Here is a 25606-nt window from a genome sequence, read left to right as displayed (position 1 = left end):
TTCAAGGGACCAGGAAGATAGCTCAGTCAGTAACATGCTTGTCTTGCAAGCATGAGACTTGTGTTCAATCCATAGAACTCACATTAAAAACAAGCTGGGTGTGGTGGGATGTACTTGCTATCCCAGGGATGATGGGATAAAGGCAACAATTTTATCCAGCTGTGAACCCAACAAGACCAGTCTGCCAGGCAAGATGTACCCATTGTGCTATTGTAATGGTGCTGCTGTTACGTGAGTCACTAACCACTCTGAGATTGGATCTGAGGCCTATTCCACAGGAAAGAATTCGTGCCTGCTACTGTGAACCTAGTCAAAAGACAATGGCTTGGAAGTCACAGACCTGAGAAGGCAACCAACTGAACATTGTTTTTGGCTAAAATGACCGCATCGAGCTGCCTTCTCAGTACTTACACTTATACTCACAGACAAACGCTACTCCCAGACTTAATCAGCCGACTTTCTCTTTCCAGTGAATGGTGTTGAATGCAGTGGCTGCAACAAGATGCTGAGAATGAGTGACAGGTGAGTGATCATCCCTAAACAGGACATTTATACCACTCATTTAGGCTCAAGAAAAGCTATGAAAGAGAGGGAAGAGGGGATTTAAGAGCTGGAAGATTGGTAGAAATACAGCCCTTACAATCATGAACACAGAGCTGTGGAGTCCTGGCTTGGGCATACACAAGAATTGGGCTGTTATTAGCCAGGACTGGGTGGAGGAGGATCTCTGGAATCCTATCCCTCACTCCTGGACTATTTGCTACCGATAGATGCAAGGAGAGGGGGAGCCTTCAGTTGTGTACCTACCAGTGACCCTACCAGGCACCAGTGGATAGTTTTAATTTAGTGGTCACATCCATTGATGGGTCACAAAACAAAAGTCACACATCTGGAAAAGAGACAGGTTGGGAGAAGAGGAGATTGATAGGGGTGGAGGGACAGGAACCAGAATGTGTACAATAAATACATAAACCAACAAACTGAGAAAGGACAAACTCAGGCACACTGGCACTCACTTGTAATCCCAGTGCTCTGGAGAGGAAGAAAGCAGAGGCTCACTGACCAGCCAGTCTAGCTAATGAGTGAGCCCCAGCCAATGAGAGACCATTTCTCAGAAGAACAAACAAGGGCTGCTGAGATGGTGCAGCAGGTAAAGGGGTTTGCCACCAAATCTGACAACCTAAGTTTGATCCCCAGAACCTATAAAGTGGAAGAAAATTGCCAACTCCCAAAAGTTGTCCTCTGACTTCCACACATATGCCATGGCACACACATGCTCATATTCATATACACACAGAGACACACAAAGAAACACACACATTTACATATACATGCACACACATATTTACATATACATACATATACACACATACATATACACATATATGCACATATATACACATGCAGACACATACACACACATATATATACATACACACATATGTATACACATATACACACACATATATATACACATACACACACATATATACACATATACACACATATATACATCACATCACATCATATTACATCACATGCACACATTTGATCTGTACTCTTTCAAAATCAATGAATGTAGAAGCCAAGGACATAAAGGTCTGACTATGCTTGCCAGATGGAGAGTTCTGGTGATGGCTCAGAAATAGCATACAGTGGGCTGAGGACTTTGGGTTTATATAATCCGATGTCCTACATTCATACAGACTGTTCCTGACACTTCATTTACCCACTAATTGAGTTTTATTAGCCCGACTGCATGAGCAGTCAAATAAGAACTGGGAAGGGAAAGTTTCTTGGCCCAAGAGACCAGAACCCGCATCGCCTGTCGCCCTGCCCAGTACCTTAACCACTAAACCACAACTGCCACTCCAAGACCTTATTAATAGCCATTTCTCTCCCCAGTCAGAGCTTAGACATGGCTTGCCAGGTTAATAATTTGTTTATTAGGTGTCTAATGAATTACTTGTTAATTGCTAACTTGATGAACAGCCAGCAGTCCCCATCTGCCTGCAAAAGCAGCAACAAATAACCGCAGAAGGGCCAGCCAAGCCCCAGCGACTACACACCAGCAGAGGGTGGCTGCTCCCTAGAATGGAAGTCTGTCGGAGACGGCTCCTGTTGCCCTAGCCAAGCACCCTAGGGTGGACATTTTCCAGGAAACCACTGCTTACTGGGCTTACACTGCCTTGAAACCTGAGTCCCCCTGGTCCTCTGACCCTCTCTTCACCAGCTCTGCCCCTTCCATGGTCTTTGACTTATATTTTCCCTAAGCTTCCATTTGAAGTCAAGACAACTCTATGCAGTATACAGTCATCTTGTTTTACACATGGACACATAATAAGGGGCCATCCCGTTTCATCATGGTACTCATCCGAGCCCCACATCTAGAAGGTAGCTGCTGTCGTTCCTGGACGCCAGGTTTCCTGAGAGCAGAAACCACATCATTCTGTATGTTCTTGACTTTTCTGTGTCCTAACTAGTTACTAGAGGAGCAAAGGAGATGGTCATACTTTTCATATTAGTCTACCCAAGCTGCCAAAACAAAATAATACCATGAACTACAGGGTTTAAGCAATAAGCATTTATTTTCTTGAACTTTTGAAGGCTAGAAGTCTAAGACTCGGGTGTGGGTAGAGTTGGTTTTTCTTCAGATCTCTCTCCATGGCTTTTTTATGCCTATATACATATGTGCTCCGTGGTAGTAGTACAGTAGTAGTAGTAGCAGTAGTGGTAGTAGTAGTAGTAGTTGTTGTTGTTGTTGTTGTCATTGTTTCTTGGAGGACAGTCTCACTATGTAATTCAAGCTGGTTTGGAACTCAGTGTGTAAGCAGAGGGTGGCCTCCAACTCTTGATCCCCTGTTGTGTGAAATATTAAAAAGCACCCCTGACTCTGTCTCCTGGCATGTGTCAGCATGCCTAGTGTCACAGGCTCCTTTTCTTTGTATGTGTAGCTCCGTTATCTCTTGATGTGTCCAAAATTCCTGCTCTTGTGGGGACAACAGCCACACTGAACTAGTGGCCCACCTGTAACTCCAGTTTCGTTCTCGCTGCCATTCAGTCACATCTTCAAAGATTTTTATCGTCAAGTACAGACAGTCAAAGCCCGACTTCTCCAGGTACATGAGAGTTACACAATTCAGCCTGTAATGAGACTCTTACCCTATACTGCCAGCCTCAGTGCTAGGCTCATTGCTTGCTCTGAAAGTGACAGGCATCCCGTGTTCTCTATGGGAAGGTCCAAATTGTGTGGTCTGGATTTCCAGTCTTGGTAAATAAACTGAAAACCCCTGGTGGGGTATTTAAGAACAAGCCTCTGGGTCATGTCCGCTCCAAATCCTAATGGCCCTGGGTATTTTAGAAATCACTTTTCAATTGTGCTGGAGCTTGCTGGTGATTCCGTGCATCTGCATAGCAATTTGTCTGAGCAGATCCTTCCAGCTCTGCTGGGGAGGGGGAAAGGTTGGGATCTTAATGCCCATCTTATGAACTAAGAATTGAAGCAGAAGGGATGAGACCAGTTCCTCAAGTCAAACGGAGCCTGGTCAGTGGCGTTCACCCCCCGAGACTCCTTCGATCCCCTGTAGAAGAGACTCAGACATTTTAATCATCAGCATACAAGCTCCTAGCCCAGGGCCAGGTGGAGAGGTCATAGGCGGAAGAGACTGGACACTGCTGATAACAGAAAATGAAGGAAAGCTTTTACCAAGAGCTGCTAAGAGTCACAATTGACCACCCCCCGCCAGTCAGTCACCAAAACCCCTAGGAGGCAACACCAGACTTCAGGCCTTGTAGTTAGGCAGCTTTGGGGTGGAGATTCCCATGGGCCTGCTCTTCAGTTAGAGCCCCAAAGGTCAAGGTTAAGTTGGAAATGAGTTCGGGAATCTTCCTGTTATCACTATGAGTGACAATAAGAAAAACGTGCTTAGAGTACAATTGTGGATGATTTCATATATAGTATTTATTTTTATCTCTTTCTATCACAGGTATTTTTAGAAGCGCCTCAAATGCATTGTGGAATGAAGCCGTGTATGAATCTTAAAAAGGCACTATCTTTCTTCCCCCTCAGAGAGATGCTTTAGGGTGGTTAAGAAAGACATTATACCCATTTGGCAGATGAGTGAAAGGAGACAGGGAGGGGTCAGTACTTCTCCAACACTATTCAGGGATGCTCAATGTACTCTTACCTCTTCACTCCCAGATTTAGGGACTAAAGGAACCCCAAAGGCCTGGACCAGGAGAGATACCTTCAAGGTCTGGAAGAGAAGAAAACAGGCTCTATCTGCAGATGTACTTCTTTGGGAAGACACCAAGTTTTGGAACAATTTGTTTCCTGAACAATTTCAGGTGACACACCATCCCCTAGTTCCACCCAGGTCCTACAACCAGGATTGGTACCCACATTTTAACATACTTGTTTAGACTTCAATAGCTTCTGAGTTTGCAGCCCATTAGACCAGGAAGTGCAGTACAGCAGCAACTTCCTTCAAAAGTCAAGAAGCATAGGGGTATGGGGCACCAGAGCCCCCCAATGGACTTCCATGCACCCCTCAATCAGCAGCAGCACCTTCTTGTCCCACTGGATGGAGTCTGGTGCCCTCAACCTCTCCTGGGACCACCCCTAACCCCTCAGTACAACTGGATCCCATGTGCTACCCTGGATGAGCCTGCCCTGAGGGAGTCTGAAGCAGACTGTAGAAGTTAACCCTATCTTCATACCCATTCAGCTCAACAAAGAGAATTCTGTGGCCCAACTCTCCACACTGACTGTGCCACTGCTGTCTCACCTCTGCATTCTTCTGTGATGAGCACACAGGTACCCCAAAACAAAACCCATCCCAACTCCATCCATTACACTCTGGACTTTGAGTGTGGAAATATCCCCCAACCCACAATCCATTTCTTTTCCCACAATGGGTCTCTAGCTTGGGTATGGTCAGCCTGCTCCCTCCCCTGTTTTTGTTTTGTTTTGTTTTGTTTTGTTTTGTTTTGTTTTGTTTTACTTCTCCCTCTAACTGAAGAATGAGCCTCACATGATCCTCCAGCAAGTCCCTCCTTTCCCCTGGAAGAATCCTTTCTGGGCATTCGCTACCAGGAGAGATCAAAATATACCAGCACATGATACCAACTCCTTGGCATTCTAAGCATTCATGACAGCTGGGCCTTGGGACAATAGGACACAGCAGGTCTCAGCTAGAACTAAGAGAAATGGAAGTGTCAAGGGAGCTGTCACATGGACACAGTCTCTACATGATTGAAACAAGAGCTCAAGCCCAGGAGGGTGCAACTACAGAGTGGATGGTGGGCTCACCATGGAGGGCAGCAGGGTAACCAGGATGTCCGCTGTAGAACCTGAACCTTCAGGGACTCTGTAGAAAGACAATGGGCAGGGGGAGAGGGGTCGTGGAGAGATAGCCCAATGATTAAAGCACTTGCCACACAAGTGTAAGAATTGGAATTTGGATCTTCAGAACCCAAAAAAATGTCTGGTTGGTGTTAATTCCAGTGTTCAGGAGACAGAAACAAGTAAGCTTAAGTAAGCTGCTTAGCTACACAGGGCATAAGCTCTAGGTCAACTGAGAGACTCTACCTCAAGGAACAAAGTGGAAAGAGAGGAAGGAAGAGTCCCAACGTCAGCCTGGGACATCCACACTCATATACACATGTGTACACAGGCACACGCACACATGGGTACATCCACGGGCACATGCACACATGGGTGCATCAACAGGCACATGCACACATGGATACATCCACAAGCACACACACACATGGGTGCATCCACAGGCATATACACACACACATGTGTACATCCACAGGCACATGCACACATGGGTGCATCCACAGGCATACACACACACACATGGGTACATCCACAGGCACACACACACATGGGTGCATCCACAGGCACACAAACACATAGGTACATCCATAGGCACACACACACATGGGTACATCTACAGGCACACAAACACATAGGTACATTCATAGGCACACACACACACATGGGTACATCTACAGGCACACAAACACATAGGTACATCCACAGGCACACACACATGGGTGTATCCACAGGCACATGCACACATAGGTACATCCACAGGCACATGCACACATAGGTACATCCATAGGCACACACACACACACATGGGTACATCCACAGGCACACGCACACATAGGTACATCCACAGGCACACACACACATGGGTGCATCCACAGGCACACACACACACACACACACACACACACACACACACATACAGCAGAAAGAGACTGAGACTTACAGGAGCTGCTTGCTTGGACACTGACCCCTCCTGAGCTCCCAAGCCGAAACCTGAGCTTTGTCTTGACAGCTCTTAGAGAAGACCTGCGAAGTTTGTCCAGACAGAATCAACCACTCCTAGGAGTCACTCTCAAAGCACCTCTTCTAAAACCACCAGGAGCCCGAAGCCCAAGAATGTGTTCTATCTGCCTGGCACCTTCCAATCTGTTTGGAAAACAGCCCTGTCTCCTTACTTTGTTGTTTGTGTGTTTGTTTGTTTGCTGATGTCGTTGTTTTGGGTTTAGGATGGAGGAGGTATCTTAGTTAGGATTTTTTTTGAAGTATAAATAATTTCTTGAATATATTTTTATTTATCTTTTTTCTTGGATATTTTCTTCACTTACATTTCAAATATCTTCCCTTTCCAGGTCTCCCCTTTGGAAACCCCCTATCTCATTCCCCCTCCCCCTGCCTCTATGAGGGTGCTCCCCTCCCACTCCCATCCTCCCACCCTGGCATTCCCCTACACTGGGGCATTAAACACCCTCAGGCCTGAGGGCCTCTCCTCCCACTGATGTCCAACAAATCCATCCTCTGCCACATATGTGGCCAGCGCCACGGGTCCCTCCCTGTGCACTCTTCAGTTGGTGATCCAGTCCCCCAGAAATCTGGGGGGGGGGTCTGGCCTGTTGACACTGTTGCTCCCTCCATGGGGCTGCAAACCCCTCAGCTCCTTCAATTCCTTCTCCAACTCCTCCATCAGGGGATCCCCCCTCCCCCGCCCAGCTCAGTCCAACAGTTGGTTGCAAGCTTCCTCCTCTGTATTTGTCAGGCTCTGGCAAAGCCTCTCAGGAGACAGCCAGATCAGGCTTCCCAACAAGCACTTCCTGGAATCCACAATAATGTCTGGGTTTGGTGGTTGTGTGTGGGATGGATCCCCAGGTGGGACAGTCTCTGGATGGCCTTTACTTCAGTCTCTGCTCCACGCTTTGTCTCCATATTTCCTCCTGTGAGTATTTTGTTCACCCTTCTAAGAAGCACTGAAGCATCCACACTTTGGTCTTCCTTCTTCTTAGGCTTCATATGGTCTGTGAATTGAATCTTGGGTATTCTGAACGTTTGGGCTAATATCCACTTATCAGGGAGTGCATACCATGTTTGTTCCTTTGTGACTGAGTCATCTCACTCAGGATGATATTCTCAAGTTCCATCCACTTGCCTGCAAGTTTCATGAAGTCATTGTTTTTGGTGGCCGAGTAGTACTCCATTGTGTAAATGTACCACATTCTCTATACACATTCCTCTGATAAGGGACATCTGGGTTGCTTCCAGCTTCTGGCTATTATTTGTAAGGCTGCTATGACCATCGTGGAGCATGTGTCCTTATTACATGTTGGAGCATCTTCTGGGTATATGCCCAGGAGTGGTATAGCTGGGTCCTCAGGTAGTACTATGCCCAATTTTCTGAGTAACCGCCAAACTGATTTCCAGAGTGGTTGTACCAGCTTGCAATCCCACCAGCAATGGAGGAGTGTTCCTCTTTCTCCACATCCTCACCAGAATCTGTAGTCCCCTGAGTTTTTCATCTTAGCCATTCTGACTGGTATGAGGTGAAATCTCAGGGTCCTTTTGATTTGCATTTCCCTGATAACTAAGGATGTCGAACATTTCTTTAGGTGTTTCTGAGCCCTACAAGTTTCCTCAGTTGAGAATTCTCTGTTCTCCATTTTTAACAGAGTTATTTGGTTCTCTGGAGTCTACCTTCTTGAGTTCTTTGTATATATTGGATATTAGCCCTCTATTGGATGTAGGATTTGTAAAGATCTTTTCCCAATCTCTTGGTTGCCATTTTGTCCTATTGACCATGTCCCTTGCCTTACAGAAGCTTTGCAATTTTATGAGGTCCCATTGGTCGATTCTTGATCTTAAAGCATAAACCATTGGTGTTCTGTTCAGGAACTTTTCCCCTGTGCCCATGTGCCTGAGGCTCTTCCCCACTTTCTCTTCTATTAGGTTCAGTGTATCTGGTTTTTATATGAAGGTCCTTGATCCACTTGGACTTGAGCTTTGTACAGGGAGATAAGAATGAATTAATTTGCATTCTTCTACGTGCTGTCAGTTGAACCAGCACCATTCGTTGAAAATGCTATCTTTCTTCCACTGGATGGTTTTAGCTCCTTTGTCAAAAATCAAGTGGCTGTAGGTGTATGGGTTCATTTCTGGGTCTTCAATTCTATTCCATTGTTTTATCTGTCAGCCACTGTACCAATACCATGCACTTTTTAATCACTGTAGCTCTGTAGTAAAGCTCTAGATCCGACCGGGATGCTGATTTCCCCAGAAGTTCTTTTATTGTTGAGAATAGTTTTCCTTAGTTAGAATTTTTATTGCTGTGAAGAGACACCATGGCCCCTGGCAACTCTTATAAAGGAAAACTTTTAATTGGGGCTGGCTTACAGTTTCAGGGGTTTAGCCCACTATTGTCTTGGAAGAAAACATAGTGGGGTATAGGTAGACATGGTTGGAAAGGTTAGCTAATAGTTCTAGGTCCAGATCCACCAACAACAGAGAGTGAATGTCACAGTAGACCTAGTTTGAGCATTTGAGACCTCAAGCCAGGCCCCCAATGGCATGTCCTCCAACAAAGCCACACCTACTCCAACAAGGGCACGCCTCCTAATAGTGCCACTCCCTGTGATCCTATGGGGGCCATTTTTATTCAAACCACTACAAGGGGCTTGAAGAGAGGTGTTGTGTCAGGTCTCCCTGTATAGTCTAGATCACTTGGAACTCACTGTGTTCTGGCTGGCCTCTTACAGTGTCCAGAACACTAGTAGTTCCAAACATGGGCTACCATGCACAGCCCTCTCAGCGAACCTTCAGAGTCCTTAAAGTCCATGGCCCCTTTCCATAATCCTTCAAATACTTAGGAGCTAGGGTCCCTGGATACAAACCTCCCCCTTCCCCAGATTCCAGACCGCCCTGACAATCTAGTTTTCCCCAGAAGAGAATGGAAGTCTGTCCCCATCTCCATCCCACCCCCACACTCATTGCAAAGAAGGGCTTAGCTTTTTAAAATAAACATTAAAAAGTATACAGATCCCCAAGTTGTAAAAATAATACAAAGCAGTCTAGTGGACCCTTTGATCGCATTCCTGGAATTGCAACAATGTACATAACTAAACTATAGTATCAGAACCAGGAATTAGCAATGATACAGTGTATATGTGCCAGAGCACCTCCCAGGCACATTCCTGTATCACTCTCCCTGTCTACATCCTAGCCTGTTTTGCTACCTCTGTCACTGCGTTATTGACAGTCTCCGCCCCCATGGAACTTGTGGCCATCAAAAGTGATCTCACAGCTTGGGTGAGTCCAGGCTGTCCGGGACAGAGTAACACACAGTGTAGAGGGATCCTGCCTCAGTTGGATGCAGTCACCCACATTCTCGAGTGCCACAACCCAGTCCTTGCCTGCCCACCTCAGGTCTGCCAGATCACCTGTCCCATTCAGATTCCTTGTCCCTTGCTGTCCTGTACCCAGTCCTAATCTCCCAGCAATCCTGCACTACCAAAAGCAGCCTGCTCTCTGCTGCCCCCATCAGGCAATCTGCACTACAAACAGTCCAGCCATAGGATTTTAATTTGAAATTCTCTCAAGTCATACTTCCCCCGATAGTGTACCTACATAATTCATTTTTATTACCTAAATATAGGGCTTAATATTGGTCCCTGTTAAATTTCATCTTGTTTGTTTCAGGCTTCATTTCGGCTTGTCAGGATGTTTTCAAACGCTCAGCTATCTCTCTGGACTTCAATTATCCCTTCTAACTGTCATCTAAAAATTTAATAATCCTGCTCTCTGTGCCTCCATCCACGTCACAGATGAAATCAAGAAATTGAATAGGGTCAGGGCAGAGAGCTACAAGGCGAGGGGCCCTTCTCGGCGGAGGAGGAGATTGAGGTTTGAGGTGCAACCTTTAGAGAGAATTACTCGGTAGCTCTCTATCCACTCGAGCACGCTGCCAACTACGCTTCAGGTTTTCACTTCTCCGCAAGGCTGCCAGGAGTAATTTTTACACTGCCTGCTCGTGGACAGGGAAACCCAGATAGGCTTTGTAAGCTTACAAAGGAGATCTCCTGCCCTCTCATGTCCAAGTCACAGTGGCGTTGGGTCCCCATGCTTCACTGATGACCTGATTCACAGATATTCTGAGGGATCCCTGGAGTTGTGCACTGTTCCTCAATGCTACCTGACTCCTAGCCACAGAGAAAGCAGACACTTAGAGGGCGACCTCACCGCTTGACTTTGTTATAGATTCTCTGCTCAACTTGGGGTCAAAAAAAAAAAAAAAAAAAGGCTCCCAAGGGTGGGAAACTTTGGACATCAAGTCTGCCCAGGACGCAAATATTATATGTGCCTTTAATTGGATAGACATAGCTCTCTCCTCCCAACCCCCAGTCCCGTGTAGAGTTCCACATTAGCCCTGGGTCACATTTCGCTCTGCCTGGTGCTAGAACCAACTCCCCTCCTCCCACTCTAAGCTACCTCACAGAGAGGACACGGCTCTTTCCTGCTATAAACCTCAGCCACAACCACTAATATGGTAGTAGCCCAGTGTAAGTTTAGAGCCTATTTGCTAGTTTCCCAGAGACCCCCCTCTGCTCCCGAATAAATTTAGATTACAAATAGTAAAATAAGGGAAGGATGGTCCACAAGACCACCTATGATCCTGCAGTACATTGATGGCAGCCAGAGATGGCTAAGTCTTCAGTTTCCACCCCCAGCAGCCCCTGCAGAGTGCAGGTTCCTGTCTCGCTGATTTACCAATCAAGCAACCATCAGAAGGAGGAAAAGGCCCTGGGTTGATCTGCTTCCTTCTAAGTAACTCGTGCTGGCTTCTAGCAATCATCTCTCTTTTCCAAGAACTCACAAATCATTCATTTCAATCCTGTCTTGGAATTTTGCCAAGAATCCACCTTGAAATTACTGCATAATCATTTGCAGAGTCAAAGAGGTAGTTGGCTATCTGGGCCAGTGGGTAGGTAAGGGGCTTTATTAAGAGGCAGCCAGATGCCCTTGTTGGCTTTTTGTTGCTGAGATACAACACTGACCAAAAAAAAAAAAAAAAAAAAAAAAAAAAACCACGTGGGGAGGAAGGGTTTGTTTCCACTTATGGGTTCTGGTCCAGCATCCCGGGAAGCCAGGGCAGGAGTTTAAGCAGAAACCTGGAGGCAGGAACTGAAGTAGAGACCGCAGAGGAACAGAAAGCTACTTACTGACTTACCCCAGGCTCTCACATTCAGATACCCTTGTTATACAGCCCAGGTCCTCCTGCCTAGGCATACCAGTACCCACGCTACCACCAATCATCAGTCGAGAACCCTCAACAGCCGTGTCCACAGGCCAACCTGATGGAGGCAAATCTTCAACTGAGGGTCCGTCTTCCAAGATGCATCAAGTTGACAATCAAGATAAGCCATCACACCAGGCGTCTCTAGATCTTACCAGTGCGACCTGCCCCTCTTGCTTGAAGTCATACTCTCTCTGTCATCCTCATACACACACACACACACACACACACACACACACACACACACACACACACACTAGCCCCTAGCGATTACAGTCAGACAACTTCCAAGCACCCTCTAACATGGACACAGAGATGACCAAAACCAACATCCTCATTATTTTCCAATCTGCTTTCTTTGTGCCTCTTTCAAAATCAATCTTCCTTCCCTCTCCCTCCCTCTGCTCCCCCCACAGCCACAGTGGTAACAGACATCTCCACAGCTATGTAATTGTGACTGTGGCTAAGCATCGAAGAGGAGCCAGGCACCGGGGAAGGTGCTCACGTAAGCTCAGAGCCATGCAGTGAACACACCTCCATCTCTCAGCATGACCCTCCCTGCATGGTGAGTTGATGGAGTGTTGACTGCTGGTTTCCTAGTGTCCTTGTCTGTCCTGCAGTGAAGACACAACCCCTCAGGGAGAGATCCTAAGACCTAGACTTGAATCTTCTCAAAATTATAGTAATTAAAATTGAATAGAGCAGAACACCGGGGCCAGTCATCATTTCTAGGCTGGCAGCTGAGGAGGTCCAACTTCAAGGTCACTCTGTCCTGCTATTAAGGTGCCTCCTTCTTTCCCTCCTTCTCCTCTTCTTCTCAGGACTTAGGCAGCTAGGGGCTCTTGTTTTCCCATTCACAAATGTGGAGTGCCCCACTCATTAGAGCCCCTTAGAAACATGAGTACTGGGGAACCCTAGTTCTTAGCATTTCAAGCTGAGTCTGGGAGGGGGCACAAGGAAGTGTTTCATCCAGACTTGTGGGGACAACAGCAGCTCTGGGACTCAAATCCCATCCAGATCTATCTGCTAATTCCATGTATGAGAAAAGCTGAGACTCCAGACAACATGAGACTGAACCTTCCATTCAGCCAAAAAGTCCCAAGCCAGGATAGGAACTCAGTTCTCCTGTCAATAGGTTTATGCCACTATAGCAGGGCCGTTTACTAAAGCTAGGTATTGTGCTAAACATTTTACATAAACCATGTCTAATTTTCATGGCAGGTGTCTGAGCCATCATTATTTGCAGTTTAGGTTGAGACAGAGGAGGGACTTGCCCCATGTCGAGAACTGGCAATAAAGGAAAACACCTATCCCAGCCATGGGGGCTGGGATGGTTTGAATGAGAATGGCCCCCATGACTCCTATGTTTAAATGCTTAGTCCCTAGTTTGCAGAACTGTTTAGGGAGAATTAGAACTTGTGACCTGGTTGTAGGAGGTGTGTTACTGGGAGTGAACTTTGAGGTTTCAAAAGCCCACACCAGGCCCAGTCATCCCCCTCCTCCCCTCTACCTCCAACTTCCAGATAAGATGTAAGCTCTCGGCTACTGCTCTAGCACCATCCCTGCCTGCCTGCCTGCCTGCCTGCCTGCCTGCCTGCCTGCCTGCCTGCCTGCCTGCCTGTGCTGTGTTCTCTCCCATGACAGCCATGGACTCACCCTCTGAAACTGTAAGCAAGCCCTCAATTAAATGTTTTCTTTTATAAGTTGCTTTATTAGTGGTGTCTCATCACAGCAGTAGGAAAGTAAGATAGGTAGGTTCTTGAGCACATGTTACATTAGAGAAGCCCTTCAAGCCGCCCACAGGAAGGGCCCCAAGTGAGGTCTCTATCGTTACATTCCGTTAAAGAGTATAATCCAGACCATGAAGACAGGGTTTGCACAGCTATCAACGGACTGGGACCAAGAAGAAAAGGAACATCAAGTGCCATGCCTTGGGCATAGCCTGCAAGGGGGTGTAAAGAAGCTGATGGAGGCATGGAGGACTTGGTTTTCACAGAATCTCAAGGTGAAGACAGTGAGACACATAAGCTTCTGCATTAGTTACTTTTCAGTTGCTGAGATAAAACACCATGACTAGAAGCATACCATTCCAGAGAGATAAGCATCCATTATGGTAAAAAGGCATAGCAGCAGGCAGGCAGTGGTGTCCAGAGAAGGAAGCTTACGCCTGCAAGCATGAATAAACGGCAGATGGGAGAGGCTGTGTTGGCTGGTTAATTTTTGCTTGCTTGCTTGCTTGCTTGCTTGCTTGCTTGCTTGCTTGCTTGCTTGCTTGCTTGCTTGCTTGCTTGGTCAGTTTGTCAATTTGCCACACGCCAGAGTCATCTGGAAAGAGGTAATTCTGAGAAAGTGCCTCCATTAAATTGGCACTTTCTTAATAATTGATATGAGAACAGCCCAGCCCACTGTGAGCAATGCCACCCACAGGCAGGTTGTCCCGGGTTATATAAGAAAGCAAACTGAGCAAGCCATGGGGAGGAAGCCAGTAAGCAATGTTCTTCTGTGCCCTCTGCTTCAGTTCCTGCCTTGAGTTCCTACCCTGATTTCTCTTCCTGACAGATTGCAACTGTAAACAAAAATAAACTGTTTTCTCCCCAAGTTACTTTCACAGCAAGAGAAAGTAAGTGAGGACACTCTGAGAGCTCATTCAGAGAGATAGGCTTCCTCCGGGCAGGCAGCACCTCCTGGAGCTCCCCAAATGCCACCACCACCTAGGGACTAAAGATTCAAATGCCTAGGACTGCCGGGGACACCTCTCGTTCAAATCACAACTTCCCTTGAGTACTGGTGGCTCTTCGTGTGAGGACAAAAGGGACCCAAGATGCCCACTCCAGCATCCTAATGTCTGCCCACCTTCTTCGCCCATCTTCTATCTGTGCTCTGGACCGAAGAGGGAATTGATCAGACTTGAGAGAAGAGCATTATAGTTCAAAGTTTATTGTCTCCGCCAAATTCGTGTTGAAATTTATTTGCTCTGTAGCATTAGGGCCCTTGAGGGCAGCATTTGGTCACAGGGCAGAGTCCCTGTAAGAATATAAGTGATTGGCTTAAGTGTGGGGGCTGGGGGGCACAGAGAGTACATGCTCTCATTCATACAGGTGCAGAACATGTGCATGTGTGTGTATGATCATGTGGAGACCAGAGATCACCCTCAGATGTGTCATTACATGGAAGCCATCTACCTTGTTTATTGAGATAGAGTCTCTCACTGGGAGCCAGTCCCAGGGCTCACTGATCAGCCTCAGTTGGCTAGCACACCCTGTCTTAACCTCTCCAGTTCTGGGATTACAAGAGAATGACATCATACCTGGTTTTTTGTGTTGGTGTTGGGGATAGAATTCAGGTCCTCACACTTGCACAGCAAGCACCTTACTGACTACAGCATCTCTCCAGCCTCCTCGATGTTTTTCTTACGATAATACATTAGTTCTCTCAGGACTTTGAGCCCCTTTCTCTTCTTCACAAGCCCCATTTTCCCTTTCATTTTTTTTTTCTGTCAAGATGTGAAACAGCATGAGATAGATCCTCATGAAACTGAACAGATGTCAGTATTTTGCCTTTGCATTACCCAGCCTCAAGGACCCCAAGCCAAAATAAACATTTTTTCAGTATAAATCATCTAGTGTCAAGTATGCAGTGATAGCAATGGAAAACGGGTGAAGACAGGAAGCGATGGGATTATTTTACTCCTAAACATTAGCTCCATTCAATGTCCCTCTACCAAGACTCTTGAAATGGTAGGAAGCTTTGGCAGAGGCCAATCAGAGGAAGGGAAATATGGAGTATGAGAAGAAAATATGTGCTTGTAGAGAAGACAGCCTTACGCGAGTTGAGATTAGTGTTTCTAGGGTTTGGATATAATTTGAGTGTCCCCCAAGGCCTAACTGTTCACTTTGTCCCCAGAGTAACAGTGTTGGGGGGGGGGGTAGTGGGTTCTTTAAAAGGAGGAGCCTGCTTAAAGGACGTTAGGACATTGGGTCCTTAAAAAGAATTAAGGTAGTTTTTATATGATCCCTTGGTATTCAGGAAAGGGTGGCTATTTTAAAAAGTAAGCCTGCCTTTCTACCTTCTGCTTCCTAGTTTGAAATTGAGCCACTTGCTCCTGCACATGCTCCAACCATGGTGTGAAACACCAAGCCAGACGGGCAGCCAAGCCGTGAACTTGGAACCTGTTAAAAACTAAGCTAGGTAAACCTCTTTGCTTCATAAGTATCTCGCCTCGAGTGTTCCCTTACAGTCGTGAAAAGCTGACCAACACAAGGCTAGCAGAGTTGTCCAGTTCCATAATGCTTTGCCATTACGGACTTGGGAATGGCACGATCACATTTCTAGGGAGGAGGGGTGCCGCTGTAATGGTTGCTCTTTCCATGTGGTGGAACAATTGCAGTGTCATCGCCAGCTGAGTTATGCTCACTCTCTCATTGCTTTGCTCTGCAAAATGAGGGCGATAATAGGATGCGCCACACGGGATGCTTGTGAGGATTAAAAGAGATGGGAAGTACCTCATGGAGTTTCTGGCAGGTAATCAGCACACAGTAAATGTTACAATTATAGTATTGTTTTTATTTCTGCTTGATGAAAATTTTTATTTTTACACTATTGTAAAACTGAGAGGGAGCTATGAGTTAGATCCCACAAATTTCATTGCTTAGATCATGTCCTTCGGACTGTTCCGTTATATTGGTGTTATTTAAATAAAAATGTGCCTTCTTAGGAAAGACGGGAAAAACACATTCCCTAACTCACCCCAAATGGTGCTCACACCCATGCACACGTGGTCCTCACTATGTGCTGGTTATTTTGTTGTTGTGTTTTGCTGGGAGGAGGGGGGAGGTAGGGGGCGGTATTGTTTCTTTCTTTGTTTTTTCTTTTCTTTCCTTTTTATTAAAGATTTTATTTATTTATTATATGTAAGTACACTGTAGCTGTCTTCAGACACACCAGAAGAGGGAGTCAGATCTCGTTAAGGATGGTTTGAGCCACCATGTGGTTGCTGGGATTTGAACTCTGTACCTTTGGAAGAGCAGTGGGGTGCTCTTACCCGCTGAGTCATCTCACCAGCCCCCCTTTCTTTGTTTTTTTCAACTTGACACAATCTAGATTCCTGTGAAAAGAGGAAACTTCAGTTGAGAAAACACTTCCATATGATTGGCCTCTAGACAAGTCTGCAGGGCATTTCCTTGATGGGTGATTGACATAGGAGGGACTCTCACTGATTGTGGGTGGTGCCAGCCCCAGAAGGTGGTCCTGGGTTGTGTAAATAAACAAGCTGAGCCTGCCTTAGAGTGCAAACCAGTAAGCAGTGTTCATTCTGAGGCTTCTGCCTCAATTCCTGCCCCCAGGCTCCTGGCCTGACTTACCCTAATGATGTACTGTCATCTGTGAGCCACCTGACTTACCCTGATGAAGTACTGTGTGAGCCACTTGTACACTCTCCTCCCCTGCTTGATTTTGGTCATGGTGTTTATCCCTCCTTCCACAGCCTGAGTTTATGGTGTGATTCCATTGTGATGGAAGGGGACATCCTTATAGCTCCTTCATTAGTTTCTGTGTGTACACATGTGTCCATGTGCACTCATGCATTTAGAGGGTAGAAGGCATCCTTAGCTGCCATTCCTCAAGTGGCTTTGTCTCTCACTAGCTTGGAACTCACCAAGCAAGCTAAGCAGCCTGACCAGTGAGCCCCATCTTCCCACCGCTGGGATTACACATGCGCAGCACTATATATATATATATATATATATATATATATATATATATATATATATATATATGTGTGTGTGTATATATATATATATATATATATATATATATATATACACACACACAGTACCGAGAATCAAACTTGGGTCCTCATGCTTAGTACTTTATCAACTGAGTCGTCTCCCCCAGCCCAGTACGACATTACATTTTAAAACACAGAAATAGAAGTCTGTGGGACTATACAAAGGCCCAGGTCCTAACTGTCCTCAAAGCCCTTGCTCCAACACTGAGCATATCTGGCTAAGCAGCCTGTCAGTCTGTGTGCTTCCTGGAACACACAGTGGGTCCTCAGTCACCTGTCACTTCCCATTGCTGGCTACTGCATCTCTTCTATGCCTTGTGTTGGCAGGACCCTCAGCTGAGGCTGAGATGTTCAGAATCTTAAGGAGCTGGAAATTACAGTGAAGTATCACTTGCCAGCAAGGATGCCTTCTGAGAAGTGTGTCACTCAGCAATTTCATCCCTGTGGGAGCATCGCCAAGTGTTCACACACAAACCCGCATGGCCCAGGTCAATCTCTCTACGTGGCCTCTTGATGCAATCAAGACACAGTAAGCACAAGATGAGTGGGTCTGCGGCTGGCTTCATGCCATACACTATTTTTTACAGTAAACGTTTTAAATAAGGAGTGCACCACCAAATAGCTACAATGAGAAGAGGAGTGTGGTAAATGCACAAGCCAGCAGCATGGCTACTTGTTAGCATGATCAAGCATCCTGAGTTGTTCATAATTGTGAGATGGTCTCAGTGGCAATGCATCTGTTGATGCAGCATTACCACCAACATGAGTGTAACAGACTGCGATAATATACAAGACAGGCGGGCTGGAGAGATGGCTCAGCAGTTAAGAGCATTGACTGCTCTTCCGAAGGTCCTGAGTTCAAATCCCAGGAACCACATAGTGGCTCACAACCATCCGTAATGAGATCTGACGCCCTCTTCTGGAATGTCTGAAGACAGCTACCGTGTACTTACATATAATAAATAAATAAACCTTTAAAATAAATTAATTAATAAAAAATAAAAAGACAGGTATATATAAGACAGGCATTACCTAGTGAAGGAAATGCTCCAGTCTTACTATAATCTCATAAGGGCATCTCTGTATGTGACTCATTGTCAGCCACAAGTCATGCCACACATGCCTGTATGTGCCAAGACCATAAGTTTGCCATTTTTATCACATTTCATTGGCAATGTGTGTAGCAGGTAAAGTCCTGAGTTAATGTGTAGTTTCACATGGGCATAGCCAGGTCAAGGACCAATGACTCGGCCCCAAGGGAGTGGCAAAGCCTTCCTCAGGTGAGGCTCAGAGGGACAGCAAAGCTTTCCTAAGGTGTGACTGTTGACAGTGTATGAAGAAAATGTCAGATGTAGCTTTCTCCCACCAGCAGAGTTAGAGACTAATGATTGCTCCCCTACAGAGACCCTCACCAAGATTAGCTGAATCTTGTTTAACCCTAGCTCCTTGTTTATTTGTATGCAATAATCCTGCCTCCTTGTTCAGCTGTATGTAATAGCCCCGCCTCCTTGTTCAGCTGTATGTAATAGCCCCGCCTCCTTGTTCAGCTGTATGTAATAGCCCCTCCTCCTTGATCAGTTGTATGTAATAGCCCCGCCTCCTTGTTCAGCTGTATGTAATAGCCTCTCCTCCTTGTCCAGCTGTATAGAACAAACACAATGAACTCCCAAGCTGAGACTTCTCCATCAAAGAGCCCAGTCCACCCAATCCCAGCTTTGCTTTGTCCCTGTGACTGTCTTTTCTTCATCCCTTGCTGTTCCCAGTGATCTGGGACCCAAGCTGTGCACTGATGTGGCAACAGTGCATGTGTGGAAGGCAGAGGACGACTTGTGGAGTTGGTTATTTCTTTCCATGTATGTGGTTCCAAGGCTGAAACTCAGATCATTGGGCTTGGAGAAAAGTGCCTTAGCCCACTGAGCCATCTCACCAGCCTGTGGGTACACCTTTAAAGAAGCATGTAGCAGAGCAATGTTCCCATCATAGATGGACTTCAGACCCAACACTGCCATTCTCACCTCTGCCCCTCCCTATACCCACCTCTGGTCACACACTAACCTCTCCTCTCTCTTGTCCCCTCCCCAGAGTCAGGCTATTAGCGGTGCCACTGCTCGGGGTCACTTGGGTGTGTTCTGATTAGTCAAAGTCCACTCTATTTCAGACACACACGCTGTGTTAGGTGTTATCTATTTCAAATATCACCCTATCTCTGTATTTCCCATGGCCCCTCATTTGACTATTCCTACACAGAGACTCAAACATCTATGAATGTCCTCTAAAGCCTTGTTCATGGTCCTCTCTTCTACAAAGGCTTTTCTTTGTGGATCCATCCCCTTCCCCATGTTGGTCAAGGGCTCTTTCCTCCTGGAAGCCTTTTACCATAGCCCACAGTATTTACCTGCATTTTCTAACTCCTTAAAGCCTTTAATGTCTGAATTGGCTCTTTACACGCTGGAGGATGTATCATTGGAGGATGTATATATCACTGGAGGGTCATGTAAATCAATTCAATGGTTCATAACGAGCATTCTTTAACAAAACAAAGTACAAGATATCAGAATATGTTGCCGGTGATAAATATTAATCGCAGCATGCCCATATTCATATATGTGTATGTTGCATGCTAATACAGTGGAAAATATGTTCGTAGCTATGTATTGAAAGACAAAGGGTCTTGATGCCCTCCACCCCAAACAATACCATGAGCCTGTCATCTGCTTAACTGCTCCACCAAAGGAGAGAAGCCAAAATGGAACTGCCGCTGCTGCCTGGATGAAGGAATGGAAAACGGTTACAGAGCAGTGGGACTGCCCACTGCTCGGCAGAGTACAGGAACAGTGAGTGGATCAGGGAGGTGACTTCTCTGCAGATCTATTGCAGGTTGCAAGAGATCACCCTGTGATAACAGAGCAATCGAACTCTTACACAATGTATTTTTCCTCTCCTATGACGTCCATGACGATCTGATAATGTAAAAAAAAAAAAAAAAAAAGCACTTGTCCTTCATGCAAGGGCTTAGAAATCTAGCCTGCTTGCATCCTGTCACATGAACTGTGGCAGGAAAGAGAAGTGTGGCAACTGCCCGTGGTAACATATGTCACTCCGAACTCCTAGCCTCCAGTCAGATCTACTCATCTAAATAAACCTTGCCTGCCAGGAGAAGAGCAAATTCAAGGGCTCAGGCTGGCATTTGGTCAGTGGGAACCAACTTCTGCCACACCCCCTAGATTCCTAGCTCTCTTAAACTCTGCCAATGTCTTTTCTTTCCAACCGCTTGAATGGGTGATCAATAGTACTTTGGGGGGTCTGCTCTACAGAGGATACCATTCTGATCTCTGGAGATACAAAAGGGATGGAGATCCTGTCTCAGTTGGGGGGTCACACTAAAAGCAGAGCCAAGACAAAGATCAGAGTGTGCAGGGCTTACATGGGAGACACAAGGAACATCACCCAGAAACAAGGACAAGGGTCCCAGAGATGTGCATTATCAAGCTATCTGTCTCAGCGGCTGTCTGAAAGACACTCATTTCCATGGAGCATCTCTGGGGAACAGAATAAAGCATGCCTAAAAATGGCCTCCACCCCAGAGTTGAGGGGGGCTGAAGTCTTTACCAGCCCACTCTTATTAGCATGGCTTGAGCTCTTCCAGCACTGGCTAATGCTGGCAGAGGAAGCTTCCAGAAAATTCACTCCCTCCGACACAGAGATGCAAATCGTGACTGACATAGCTCCCAGGGGAAAGTTGGCAGTGAGAGGAAGGTCTGAGGGCAACAACAGGAACTGATGGATTGCCCTCAGACAATCAGTTCCGGGTACCAGGCAGGAGAAGGAAGAGACCAACACACAGGGACATGTCGGTCAAGGTAAGAACAGTGCAGCTGAGCTTGAAAGAGAGTGCTCGTTTCGCTTTCTATGGAGCAGACCGAGCCTTGCTCCCTGAAAGATTCAAAGAGGTTCTCTGGGTACCCGTAGTCAAACTCGGGCTGCATCCTGAAAGTCAGTCGTTGCTTCCTGACTGCTAATATACATAATCAGCATCAATATATATACATGTGTGTGTCTCTGTCTGTGTGTGTGTGTGTATCACATTCCTGCTGCCACAACCACCAGCTGTTTCCATCAACATGATGAACCCTAGACAGTAGGAGAGTGGGTCTCAACCTGTGGGTCGTGACCCACTTGGGGGAGGTCAAATGACCTTTTCACAGGGATCACATGTCAGAGATCCTGCATTTCAGATCTTCACATTATGATCCATAGCCATAGCAAAATTACGGTTATGAAGCAGCAACAAAAATAACTTCATGATTGGAGGGGGATCACCCCCAACATGAGGAACTATATTAAAAGGTCTCAGTGATAGGAAGGTTGAGAACCACTGCTCTAGGAACACAAGCCAGAAGATAGGTCTTCCTTCTTTGGCCAGTGTGTGTGTGGTGAAAAAAAAAAATCTAGAGCCCCAGTACTCAGGAGGTAGAGGCAGGAGAAGCAAGGGTTCAAGGCCAGTCTCGACTACACGGAGAGTTTAAGGCTGGCCTAGGCTATGAGACCTTGCCTCAAAATCCAAAAACCAAAAATCCCTCCTTAAACTGCTTCTTTCCAGTGTGTTACCACAGCTGTGAAAAAAGTAACTCATACAGTTGCTTAGGGTACACGTGGTTCTCCAGGGCCAGCCATGTCTGTCACAGAACCCTTACGCCCATTTGCCAGCGTGTCAGTTTTCTAGTCACTGTTAACCTAGCAGTGAACATCTTCCCTCAACCTACGAGAACAAAGAGGGGACCTGCTTCTGGGGGGTTCTGGAGCAGCAATGATAGGTGGGTTCACCTTATCCCCTTCACCCGCCATGTGTGTTGCGTGTAGGTTTTTTGTTTTGGTTTGGTTTTGGTTTTGGTTTTTTTGTTGTTTTTTTTGTTATTTCAAGACAGGGTTTCTCTGTGTAGTCCTGGCTGTCCTGGAACTCACTCTGTCGACCAGGCTGGCCTCGAACTCAGAAATCCACCTGCCTCTGCTTCCCAAGTGCTGGGATTAAAGGCATGTGCCACCACCGCCCGGCTGCATGTAGTTTTATAATGCACGCTACCACCATAACCTCGGAATCAATCGCTCCAACAGCCCACTCCCCGAGACCCTAGAATCCACAGATAAAGGACACACACTCAGCTTGTCACTTTACAGCTTGTCTTTCATGGCACAATTACTGGGCATAAATACCTCCTGCCTGGAAATGTGTGCCCTTACCAAGCCACCATCTCTGTCTCTCCTTCTGTCCCAAACTCAGTGGCTGTTCCAATCATCCCTGCCAAACATCTCTGGCAACTGGCCTGCAGTAGCTGCCCTGAGCTCTTACATGGTTGCTACTCTCTTCTAGTTCCCAAGCATGGCAGAAAAGCCCCTCTTCTTCCTCGCATCTGCCTTTTCCTCCTGGTATTAGAAGTCCCACCTATACCTTCTACCCAGTAATTGGCTCCTGGCCTTCTTTATTGAAAGATCTAAGAACTAATTAGGGAACTAGACTTAGTATCAGCACCTCCCCTTACAACCACGCCTCTCTCTCCCTCTCCCTCTCCTCCCATACCACCTCCGCCCTTTCCTTTTCGGATGTAAAAGACCTCAAGTCAGGATAGCCCTCTCGCAACCATCACATAGTGAGCACAAGGCTGAAAAGCCAATGCACAAAAAGTAACCTGCAAAGTATGTTTGAATTCAGACAAACACACTTCTGCCTTCTTATCACATAGGGCATGCAAAGTCCTAAGGTTTAAACTCTTGTTTGCTACAAGGGCTTATCCTTGAAGCTTGATGCAGTCCTAACCAACCCACAGGGAAGATTCCAGGCAGAAAGAGGTTTGCATGGTGCGTCGTGTCTGGCCCGTGCCAGGTTCCACACAGGTGACTGACGGATGCCACATGCACTTCAGGGAAGTGGGAAAGGGGTTTCACAGGAAGTGAAGAGCAGAGTCGGGAGGCAGTTCAGAGGAGAAGTTTCCGGGCTTTCGGCAAGGAAGTTATATGATCCTATTCCCATTTAGAAAATAATTGTGTCAATCAGAGAAAGAAAAGGCTGGAAGACCCCACTGGTGATATAGATAGTGTCCATTAAGTAGGGCTTCACACTATTTTGTGACATCTAGATCATCTGATAAAGTCATTATTTACAAGTTACTGAATTAAATTGAAAGGAAGTCTCATTGTGATTTTCACAGGTGCTGCAGTTAATTCTTCAATCAATCACCACTCAGAAAAATGGCGGGCAGTTGATGTCCTCAGCTCCGCCCCCTTGCTCCCCAGGCTCAGTGCACCACAGGAATTCAGCCTGTGGTTGCCCTCATCACCTCAGAGGCTGTTCTGGAACCCTTCTCTTCAGTTCCACAAAATGCCCAGCAGAGTTAGGAGTTAGGAGGAGTGGATCAGCTTGGTCCCAGGCCCTGGACGCAGACGCTGCAGAGAACATGGATCAATAGCCTTGCCACCATAAGCCTGATATGGGAAGAAAAGCTGCAGATAAATATACACACTTTTGTATGTCCCAGATTACCTAGGTCCCAATCTGGCTCTTTCTCTATATATAGCAGACATGTAAATTACGACTTTAAAAAAAAAAAAACAAAAAAACTCTTCCAACTTTCACTTCAAAACTAAGAATAAGGAGAAGAAACCACACACCTCACAGGGCACCAACTAACCTCCCCCATGTACCTCAAGTACAGGGGAGACCCACAAAGATGAGCCCGTGGACTCAGCGTTCACACACCCATCAGCACGCCAGCTCTAAATTATATTTGACATTTAATTAAAACCCCCAGGCAGTGAAGTCAAGAGCTGAACTGCTCCGGCTCTAGAAAGGGAGCTGCTCTTTGCAATGGCTTCATTTATCTCCTGTCACCACAGGCATCAACAGTCAGTCCTGCTACCACCTCCTCTACCCCAGAGTCTCCACTCAGCACCACCGAGAGACACAGGAGAATATGGGAGAAGGACAGCAGTGCGACTGGGGACAGGCTGTCACCCCTGCCCTTCCTCACCTATCACACACGCTCCAGCACCAGCACTGCCAGAATGGACTGTCCTTCTGGGGCCAAGCTGCCCAGAGCTAGTGTCCGTCAGGCTGCACACTTACACACATGCACACACACACACACACACACACTACTCACTGACTCTTTCAGTGACTAAACTTATGCCCTTCTAAGGAACACAAACTCTTAGCATTGAGCCCTCTTTTTCTCTCTTGCCTTCTGCCTGCCTGATGGCCTGATGACCTACCTGCCTGCCTTTCTTTCTTCCTTCCCTCTTTCCTTCCTTCTGCCCCTCTTTCCATCCTTCCTTCCCTTTTCCTTCCTTCCTCTGTCCTTCCTTCCTTTTTCCTTCCTCTCTTCTTTCATCTTCCTCTCCTCCTCCCCTCCATTCTTCTTTTCCTTTCTTTCCACTTTCTTTTTACTTCCTTCTCTTTTTGCTTCCCATTTCCTTCTTATCTCTCCTTCCTTCTTTTCCTGCCTCCTTCCCTTCCTCTTCCCTCTCTTTTTCTTTCCTCTTCCTTCTTTCCCTCCTTCCCTCCATCCTGACAGCCTGCGGTGCTCACCGCGCAGTCTCCACATCTGGCACACACAGAACAGCTCCTGCCCTGTGCTCTTCCCCAGGGATCCATCTGATGTTCACCAGATACAGTAAGATCATGTGTGGGTAGCGCTGACCGAAAGTGTGGACATAAGGCAATCTGAGACCAAGAAGAGACTCGATGAGAGAAAGGCCTCTGAGAACCCGAACTCACGTTGGGCCTCGACTACCCGATGTCCAGAGGGAAGAAGAGGAGAGACGCCAGAAGTAGCATGAACAGTGTGTATAAAGGTCTAGGAACAGGAAGAGGGCCTGTTCTGCCCAAAATAGAGAGCCAGGAAACGGTATGGGCACATGGTGCTCCTAGGGGGCTGTAACGGACTGTGTAGTCTGCCTTTCTTCAGTGGGAAACTCTCTTGAGAGCACTTCAGGATGCAAGACATTGGGCAACCAAGCAGCTGTGCTTCACAGCTGGACCACACCAAGCTTCTGACTATGCAGCCGAAGAGTGGTGGGTTTCTCTGGTAGGGTTCTTATTCCCTTGGTAAAATGGGGACGGGCTTATGTGGTCTCTGATTTCCACAAGTCCGTTTTATCTGACCAGGTGAATGGTTCAAGAGGCTAAGGTCTGTCCTGGATACTGGTTTCCTTC

General features: G+C 46.6%; 1 long non-coding RNA gene across 1 annotated transcript; it reads right to left on the bottom strand.

Annotated features, from left to right (window-relative positions):
* Nucleotides 1-2572: 2572 nt before the first annotated feature.
* LOC110325034 lies at nt 2573-22810 on the bottom strand. Its single transcript, XR_002380713.1, has 4 exons — nt 22748-22810; nt 19796-19926; nt 4106-4256; nt 2573-3581 (listed from the first exon to the last, which is right to left on the bottom strand). It is a non-coding gene; the product is annotated as an uncharacterized LOC110325034 (long non-coding RNA).
* Between the last annotated feature and the right edge of the window lie 2796 nt (nt 22811-25606).

Source organism: Mus pahari, chromosome 8, assembly GCF_900095145.1.
Source record: "Mus pahari chromosome 8, PAHARI_EIJ_v1.1, whole genome shotgun sequence".
NCBI lineage: Eukaryota > Metazoa > Chordata > Mammalia > Rodentia > Muridae > Mus > Mus pahari.
This window is presented reverse-complemented; position numbering and strand designations above follow the sequence as displayed.